This window comes from Pteropus alecto, unplaced genomic scaffold (genome assembly GCF_000325575.1).
Source record: "Pteropus alecto unplaced genomic scaffold, ASM32557v1 scaffold239, whole genome shotgun sequence".
Lineage (NCBI taxonomy): Eukaryota > Metazoa > Chordata > Mammalia > Chiroptera > Pteropodidae > Pteropus > Pteropus alecto.
In genome coordinates this window covers 10583235-10593569 of record NW_006494613.1, presented here as the reverse complement: position 1 = coordinate 10593569, position 10335 = coordinate 10583235, and the positions used below count along the sequence as shown (strand labels likewise).

At 30.3% G+C, this 10335-nt stretch overlaps 1 pseudogene; it reads right to left on the bottom strand.

Moving 5' to 3' along the window:
• Positions 1 to 10196: 10196 nt before the first annotated feature.
• Positions 10197 to 10335, bottom strand: part of LOC102890952 — a 3021-nt pseudogene continuing 2882 nt past the window's right edge.

Below are 10335 nucleotides of genomic sequence, written 5' to 3'. Positions count from 1 at the left end.
TGAAATATTTTTTCCAAAGGTGAATATCTGAGGGAGGAAAGGAAAGCACTGGTTTTCATTTTCCAGTGACCAAAAATTAATTTTACTCCCCTTTGCCACTTATATATTCTGGGTTGTAGATGTGACAGTGTTGATCAGATTCCTATGCTCTTCTCATTTTGTGGAATAAGAAGAGAAAGCAATATTTTACATGGCATGGGGCTTGCATCAAGGCACTGTCAAATTACAAGCAAAAGAAAAGAAGCTGGATTCTGGAGTCAAAACTGAGACTTAAGAGATTTGAATTGGTATATAAACACTAACAAACACACAGCTGCTTTTTTTTTTTAATTTCTTTATTTGATGGTCATTTGGAAAAACATAAGAACCAGAAATTACACAGAAATAATTAATTGTTGATAATTTCTCTAAATATGCTATTAATCAAAACACATTTATATTGCTTTAATTTACTGAAGATTGTGTTTCTGGAATTCTTAGCATTTTATATATATATCATCACATTATTTCTCACAATAAGTCTACAAGTAGGTATTCTTATCATGATTGTTCTATTTTATAGTCAAGGAAGTTAAAGATACAGAAAAGTAAGGAAATTTTCTCACAGAAAGGGACCAAACCAAATTTTGACCTTTTCTTGGGTAATGCATAACGTTCAGTCCCTATCGACAGAAGCGCTCTTCCACTAGTGACCTAAAGATTTGTATCTCAGCATAGATGAAATGCCCTGTTTATTTCAGTGGATAGGCAGTCTGCTGGAGTAACTCTCTAATGCTGGCCATAGATGGAGTCATGACTTACCTTCATCTCCTCTTTTCTTTGCTCAGATTTTCTTCATATAGTGTCTGTTAGCTCCTTCCCACTCCCCACACTTATACACTCATATAATCATTTTCTTATGGTTTTCAAAAAAGACTTGGAAAATAAATCATAACAAAATCAAACATATAACAAAATTAAATATTAATTTGTTCTTACATCATAGATATAACAATTTCGCTTCCTTTTAAAGAAACGATGGGTGATGGTGACTCACTAGAAAAGGAAAAGTGAAATAAAAACAGATAAAAATGAACTAAATTACTAGTATTACCACTTGTCATAATTTTGTGTATAGAAGAGTAACTGATTTCTACAAGCTATACCTTTAGAGTTTTATTAAATTTGTATTTGGAAACAAGAAAAGAATAAAAGTGAATTAAACATGCACTGGTTAAGCATAGATAATTTGATTTATCTAATGTGGTGGGATTTAGTATCATTTAAATTAAGGAGGATATATACTGAGATATATAGAAGAAGACTAACAGTTACTTGAATCTAAGGGGAAGAAGAATTTGCTTTTGACAGGCAGAGTGGAAATCAATCTTCCTCAAAGAGAAGGGAGAGAATATATATCATTTGAAAAAGAAAATCTTAGTAGCTATGTTAGGGTTTGGTGTGAATTGAAAAATTAAATGACAGAAATAAGAGAGATAAGATGGCTTATGTTTGTAAAGTCAAATATTGATGAAGGATCCAGAAGATTTATAAAAGACATAATTGCCAAGATTTATTGAAGGGAGAACTTATGAAATATATGAATATATGTGATTCTAATTCAAATCTTAGAAGGCCAAGACTTAGAGTTATAACTACTATTCAAAAGTGAAAATTTCAGTGAAAATATGTGATGCACACCATTTTTAATATTTTATTATTTTTAAATGTACATTTCTATAATTCAATCTGTTTTAGATGTGTGAATGAATGAGTGAATGAATTAACAAAACTATTAAAGAGTAAAAAAAATGAATGACTCTTAGAAGACAGGAGGAGATATTGTGTATTTATTATCTAAGCACAGAAAAAAATACTGTAAGTGGGTGACCTCAGTTAAAAAAATAAAGAAGCAGTTTAAGGTAAAATAATGTTGATTATACAACAAGCTTTCAAATGTTTTTCAAGTTAGTGGTTAAAGAAAAAAATATAACATTAAAAGAGATCATATGAAACAAAAATAGCATTGGAGAATCAGAGGAGATTTTATCAATATAGAAAAAAAAAAAAGCATTGGCAATCCGATTTTGCAGAAAACATCCAAAAAATTATGAAAAAAAAAATTTGGCAGAAAGTAATTTGACAAGCAAAGTTTAGTTAAAGCAAATGCTTTTCTAAAACAGTATAAAGTGAACAAAATAAAACAACTAGTTGTACTTTTGAGAGATGAACATGAAATATTAACACACTATGAGATAAAGAATATACCTCAGTAAGATTAATATATGAAAATATACAACCAATTAAAATATTAAGAAATTATAAGTCTGCCAGGTAAAATATGCAGAGTCTTTTAGTTGTGAACTTTGAAATTTTAACTTCTAAATCAATGAAGATACAATATATAATTGTATATGTAGTTAATTCTGTTGGATAACCCTAATGCATTCATTTTAATGAGTTTTATCCAGTAAAAAGGTTAACAAAGTGGCAGCTATTCTGACCTTTATGTGAGTCAGAAAATGGCTTTGATGTTCTAAGACATGTGTATATATTTTTTATTGTTGTTCAATCAGAACTTACAATATAATAAGAATTCTAGACTCCTGAGAAGTGTTAAGAAGGAAGGAGATATTATTTTAACATTTGAAGTAGCTAATAAAAATGTCTATTTTAAACTTATTTCAGGTATATTAATATACTAATAATGGCTGCAATGTGTCATTATTTCTACCTTATGATCATGAAGGGATTAGTTTAAATATGAAGCTACATTTTATTGATGAGGAAGTTATATGAAAATTAAAGATGTTATTACACATAAAAAATAAGATGTTCATTAATTTCAGCCAATAATCATTTCAATATGTTTAAATTTTATTTTGTTATATACATAGGTATTATGCTTAAGAAGTATGACATTCAGAAAAAGTTTATACATTAAATGCCTTGTTTAAGATTTGAATTATAACCATGAAATGCTTTTGTTATTTTAAAATGTAATTTGAACACAAACACACAATGAAGTAATGTCTACTACTTGAGCAGGTTTTTATATTTTAATAATAAAGTTGTAGATCATATTTGGCAATTTTAAAATTAAAAACTTTTACATTATGAATACTAAATGTTCAAGAACTAAACACAAAGAAATGAAAAAAGGAGCAGCAGATGGAGAGGATGTGAAGCCAGCCATATTTAAAGAGCTGAAACCAATCAGAAAGGTATCACTGAAAGCTATTCCACAGCAGACCTAAAATGGAGAGCAAGTATAATAATAAAATGCCATGGTTGATAGCTCCTACGGCCTGTGGAATGTCAAGAAGCAGTAAGATTGTAACGTTAGCACCTTAATAAGCAATTTATGAGTAATTCAATGTAGGACTGTTTCTGTTTTTGGAATCTAGATTGAGCACTGTATAAAATGGAAAACAATTGGGCAATACTATTAATCTGTGCACTAACCACATGTTCAGATAGCTTCTGTGGGGCTGATAATTGGCAATAGGTTAAAAATGGAAGATCATTACATGTTAAGGATTTAGAAAATGTAATGGCGTGTTCCTCCAGGGAAAGGAAAAAATGAACCTTTAAAAAAAAACTAAGGATTACTGAACAAGCCGCAAATCATTTCCATACTTTTATTATCAGTTCATTGTGGTAGATTTTAGATTTGTATTAAGAAGTAGATATTCAAATATACATAGTTGTGAACTTTGAAAGATAGTTGAAGGAAAAAAAATATCTTTTTTATCTATGAAAACCTCAAAATCACATTCCAAATAATTTCTCAGTATTTATCTTTGATGAAAATGAGTTTATATATTGTTTGGGTTTTTATATGCATAATATGATTTGGTTTCAGTTTGTGTTCAATGTACTTTTGAATATGATATGGTAACATATATGATGACTTCAGTTATACAATATGGCTTATCTCATTGAGATAATTTTTGTAATGAAGTAACAATTAATATATTTCTCTGTTAATTACTTGAAATAATATTAACATTTTATATAATAGTATTCTCTTTAAGGCCTTCTGGTTAAAAATCACTCTGAAATCATACATTACTCAAATTAGTTGCACATCAGATGATCTGAAGCATATTTTTTCAAGCTATTTAAAATAATACTACATATTTATATTTAGCTACATAGAATGAACAATTATATATGAAAATGAAACAAAATAATTGAAATTTAGACATCATGACTAAAATAAACTTTGGAGAAAGTCAATTGAGAAAACACGTTCTGCCTTCTTTGACTTAATACATACTAAACCTACAATATGTTAACTAATAATTCTCTTGCAGTGGAAAACTTGTCTGTATATGAAGATTAAAAATCTTGGGTTTATCTGATCACTTATTTAATACTGAGGACAAAAAGTAAATTAATCACAAATTAATGTCAGTTTTAAACCTGGAACTTGCTCAATACTTTAAGTTAATCAGGAACTACATATTATTTATAAAGATTCTAAATTATAATGAGAAAATGGTTACTATCTTCTAAGTGAATATCGATATGTGTAAACATTTATGTTTCTGAAACCTGTATTGAATATTGCCTATGAACTACAAAACTTTCCTTGCTTCCTATAAATTCTTAAAAACATAGAAATGCAATTATGCATTGGAAAATACACATGTATGACTAGAAAGGTCATGGATGACATTATCTTCACCTTATTAATCCAATCTCTGTTATTAAATCTTTCCATTATAGAAAAAAAAGAATGAAAATACATTGTAGTTTTATGTACAGTCTTTCTATTCCCTTATATTTTTTTCCTCACAGACGAAAAAATAAGTAGAAACAAGGAAGCCTATTATCTTTCTTAGTTCTGTTAATATATATGCATTATCTACTTCTGAAAATTTACGTCACCTCTTTGGATCTCACTTTTTTCATTGTACTATTTTTTGTATCTAGATTTTAAAAAATTTGTAAACTATAGTGATAGTAGGAAGTGATTAACGAGCTATGCTGGAGACAAGTACACCAATCTGAGGAGGATGCTATAGCACCATAGGAATTTAAATAAGATAAAGTTATTTTTAGTGAAATGTCTCTCCAGAGGAATATGTAGCTAGAAGTAAAATTTGAGAAGCCACTTGAGGTAAAGGCCCGGATAATCCCTGAATGAACATAGTGAGTAACACAGATAGTTTGCTTAGCTGCTTCTATGAAAGTTGGATTTTGATACCTATGAGACATTTGTTTGGGTGAGGGTAGTATGCAGTTTGGGGTTACATTTATTTGCTTAGAATAATATACTGGAAGCTGAGTACTTCTTCCGGGAGTCCTATTTCTGTTTCCTTCCTTTCATTCCCACATTGCTAGATTGTCTTCTCTATAAATAAAATAAATATGTAATGAATGCAACTGAAGTAGACACTCATTATTAGTTTGTTTGGTTGTGCAGGTGTTTTGGATGGGCTCTGAATCATCATTAAAATTCTTTGAGCTGAAGATTTAATAAATGTGTTAACTTCTTGACTGTCCTTCATTTGTGAAAGCATCGGCAATTTCCACAAAACCTTCAGACACGGGGAAGACATGTTTATTTTTTAATAAGCCTTGTGCTGATACTTTATTATTAAATGATCGGATAAATCAAGGCTCTTTCTGAGAGGCAGGGCCAACTTTACTGTGTTTTTTAGATTCTCTTCTCCCACCTTATCGCAATACCTTGGGTTAAAGGAAAAAACGAAAACTTCCGGTAGTCTTTAGCAGTTTCGTACTCTGATTTACGGAGCCAGTCCTAACATGTCTCGGTCTTTCTTTTATTATTTATTTCAATAGCATCAGAAATAATCGCTCATTTGTGATTTCTAATTCCAGTACTACACTGTATAGTGACTTGAATTACTAGCGTTAAATATTCACTTACTTTCCCTAAGAAGCTCTGTTTTTGTTTTCATAATGATTGTGGAGAGGAGGTACTCCTGGTATTTAATGATCTACATTTAGAAATAATAGGCGCAATTTCACTTTCTAGCCATCTCTGATATTGAAGATAGTTATGAACCTGGACCCTAGCTATCTTTTATATGTAAATGCAAGGAACTTAACGTATTTTCAATATTATGTGATTTTCCTTCCAGAATTTTAACCATTCAAATCAAAGGGAGACTGTACTTTTTTAAAAAAAATGTAACGTTACCAAAATTGTCACCGTATTGGAAGATTGGGTTCCCCAAAGCCTCTCAGGGTGTTTGGGTTATCAGCATAGCATATTACTTAGCAGTCTGCATTTTTACCTCCTTCAGGATGATTCTAAGTAGAAATGCAAGTTTCTGACTATGTTATTATATCTTGCAATAGAGTCATGTCTAAATGTTTAATTATTTATTTTTGTTTATCTACATTACACCTGGAATGTTACACTGATTTTTTAAAGTATGTTTTAAGCTGTTTATATTTTCATGAATTTCATTTCACAATATTAAAATGATGTTACATATTTGTTATAATAAGGGACTTTGATACTAATGTGAGTCCTGAGAAACACTGCCTTGAATTGCTCTTATTTCCATTTCTTCCCAACTTCTAAATTGTTCCACTGTGTCATTTCTAAGTAAATTCCTCTTTTATCTCTTCATAACCCTTTTGTTCTAACTTAAACCTAGTTGTCCCTGAATATGCTATTTTTATAACCCTTGTAAGAAGAGATTATTATTTTTTTCCTCTCATATTCCATGTACCAAATTACATAAAGATGATATAGGTAAAACCTTTGTTTCACATTGCTGCTCACCAGTTTTCTCACCTCCTTTCTTCTTAAGTTACAATCTGTGTGAAGTGAAGGTCATCAGAATTTTTTTTTTTGGCCAGATACTGCATATTTATTTATTTATCTATCTATCTATCTATCTATCTATCTATCTATCTATTTATTTGTTTATTTTTATTAAATTTATTGGGCGATGATAAAATTAAATAGGCTTCAAGTGTATAATTCAATAATAGATCATCTGTATATGGCATTGTGTATTCACCACTCAAAGTCAAATCTGTCACCATATATTTGACTCTCTTTACCTTTATTTACCTCCCCCCGCCACATCCCCTCTTTCCTTCTGGTAACCACGAAGCTGCATCTATGAATTTTTGTTTGTTTGTTTGTTTGTTGCTTTCAGTTTTATATGAGTGAAATCATATGGTTCTCAACTTTTTCTGACTTATTTATCTTAGCATGATAATCTCGAGAACCATTTATGTTGTCTCAAATGGCAGTATTTCATCTTTTATTATGGCTGAGTAATATTCCATTGTATACACGTACCACATCTTCTTTATCCAATCATCTATTGAAGGATACTTTGGTCATTTCCATGTCTTGGCCACCATGAATAATGCCGCAATGAGCATCAGAGTGCCTATATATATTTACAGATAAATGTTTTCAAATTTGAGGGGTAGATACTCAGAAGATTGCTGGGGCTTCTAGTAATTCTATTCTTAATTTTTGGAAGAACCTTGTACTATTTTTCCTAGTGACTGTACCAATTTACATTTCCACCAGCAGTATATGAGGGTTCTTTCTTCTCCACCACCTCTCCAACATGTGTTATTACTTATCTTGTTGAGAATAGTCATTCTAACAGGTGTGAGGTGGTGTCTCATTATGGTTTTGATTTGCATTTCCCTAATAGCTAGTGAAGTTGAGCATCTTTTCATATGTCAGTTGGCTATTAGTATATCTCCTTCGGAGAAGTGTCTGTTCAGATCCTCTGACCATTTTTTAACTGAATTATTTATTTTTGTTGTTGTTGAGTTGTATAAGTTCTACATATGGTTTGGAATTAGCCCCTTATAAGAGACAGTGTTTCTTCAAGTATAGTGCCTGTGAAGTGATGGTCATCAGAACTGAATGCATTCCCTCTCTTCATGTTATTGTCATTTACTGAAGTTCACTGATTTTCAGTAACTGGTTCACTTTATCTTTCTCCTTCACTACTCTCTTCATTATCATTGATGCTTTAAACATCATGTCAATGATCCATCTAAACTCTTACCTTCTCAGCTTCCTTACTTCCTTATTTATCCAGTATGATGATCTTTCTTTGACAAAATCATAGGCTCCCAAAACACTTTTTCATATTTATGCCTTCTCATTACTAAATTATTTATTTTAAATATTTTCTCTGTTATCCCAAATAGAAAATATGAAAGGAACCCAAATATCCACTGATTGGTGAATGGATAAACATAATATGATATGTCCATACAATAACATATTATTTGACAATTAAAAGAAACAAAGTACTGATACATGCTACAACATGAACTTTGAAAACATCATTAAAGTTACTTAGTATTAAAGTTATTAAGTTATTAAAATTTACTAATTTAAAGAAGCCAGACTTAAAAGACCACAAACTGTAATATTTCATTTGCATAAAATTTTTTCTTTTTAAAAAGTAAATCTGTAAATACAAAGTTTGAATTAGTTGTTACCTGGGGATAGTGGTATGGGTGGGGATTAACTGTAGAGGGACAAGTGGAGTCTTATTAGGGTTATACGACTGTCCTAAACCTGGGTTGCGGTGATAGTTGCATAAACTGGTAAATTTACTAAAAAGACACTTAAAATGAGTGAATTTGTTTTGAAATTATTCTTTACCAGCCTTATGTGCCCTTTCCTTCTTAACCTGGCATGGATCTAATTGTCATTCTCTATAGCTGACTTTCATTACTCTTCTCCTCTTGATGTATTAAATCTGCTTTTTAAAAGCTGCTGAATGTCACACTAGTAGAATGAAATAATGTGTCTGTTCCAATCTAAAGAAAGCTTCTCTATTTATACCCTATCCCATATTATCAGTAAAAGCAAAATAAAATGAAACAAAATCAATTTTTAAAAATCCCTCAATCCTACATGTCCATCAAATCTCTTCCTCAGTCGACTTTCTTCCCTTCTACACAATCATTACCACAATTATTGTCCTAAAATTACCATTTTCATAAAACATTTGTTAGTGATTATCACTCACCTAAAGAAAATTCTGTAACCCCATGCATTCATTCAGCTTCTGTCTCCTCTCTCCACTCCTCCTGCCAGGGCCCCAAAAAGTTGTGTTTGCTCATTTTATTTCCTAATTTTTTTTCAGTACCCTATAATTAGGCTACCAATGCATTCTAATTTCTTTACCATTAAAACAAACAGCTTTTATTAAGGCCACCATTAACCTATTCTTTAATCAAAATTCATGGCTGGTTTTCTGTTCTTACTTAGCTTCTCAGCAATATTCGATATTAAGAATTTCTTATTCCATGAAATTCTGCATTTGGCTTTCAGAATACCACCTGTACTTCATTTTACTCCTACGCCCCCCTTGAAACAAAAGTGCTGATTCTTTCTATTGTTCCCCAGTTGTCTCCGAATTTTTTGATCTCATAATTTTAAAGTTGCAAAATGAATAATATTTTAAATATTGACCTTTAAAAACAAAACTGCTACAGCACTTTTTAAATATATCCTTTGGAATTTAAATGCCATAACATTCAATATTTATTACATCTTTTGAAAAAATACATTGCTAAGCTCTTCTTTACAAGTAAAAAGTAATTAAATTTTTATCTTCTTGAGCTTATAATTCTTTCACATTCTCAACAAAATTTTATTCTAATCTAACATATTATCTAATTCAAAAAGTATTTTATTGATTATTCTATTACAATTCTTAACTACAAAAATATGTAGATAAATTTAAAATCCTTTTGGAAAGTTTAGGCTATCATAAGTTTATTATATCTTAAAAAATCTTCTGGGAAATTAATAGATCAGAGTTACTCAAAACAATATAAATATATAACACACTTTAATATGTAATTTTGAAGTATAAATGATAATTATATATATTCTTAAATTTATTAATTAACTTTTTATTTTATTTTTTTAAAGAAAGATGTAGGGTTTAACGTACATTTTTGTTTTTAAATAGTTTTAAGGTTTATTAGTGTTTAAAGTTTGTAATTTCTAGTAGGAAAACATCTGAATGAATACCCTAATGGCAGACCACTTTAAAATGTTACAGCTTCATTTGAGGCAGAGGGATAGGGATTCTCTTCAAAGCACTCCCGTTTTCTTCATGAGAAGGTCAGAAGCATACTGGTTTGTATTTCTGTGACATTCATTGGGTAATCTAAGGTGCTTTTCCTTCAGCAAGGGCTTTTTTTTTTTTTTTTTAAATCAGGAGTCATTATATTTGACCTCCAAATTTGGCTGATAATTTACTGATAAGATTCATAAATCTTTGGGTTGCTCTAATATTTTGACATATTTGCTGGGTTCTGGACCACATCCTAGAAGGCTACCATAACTTCTGGATCCTGTATGTG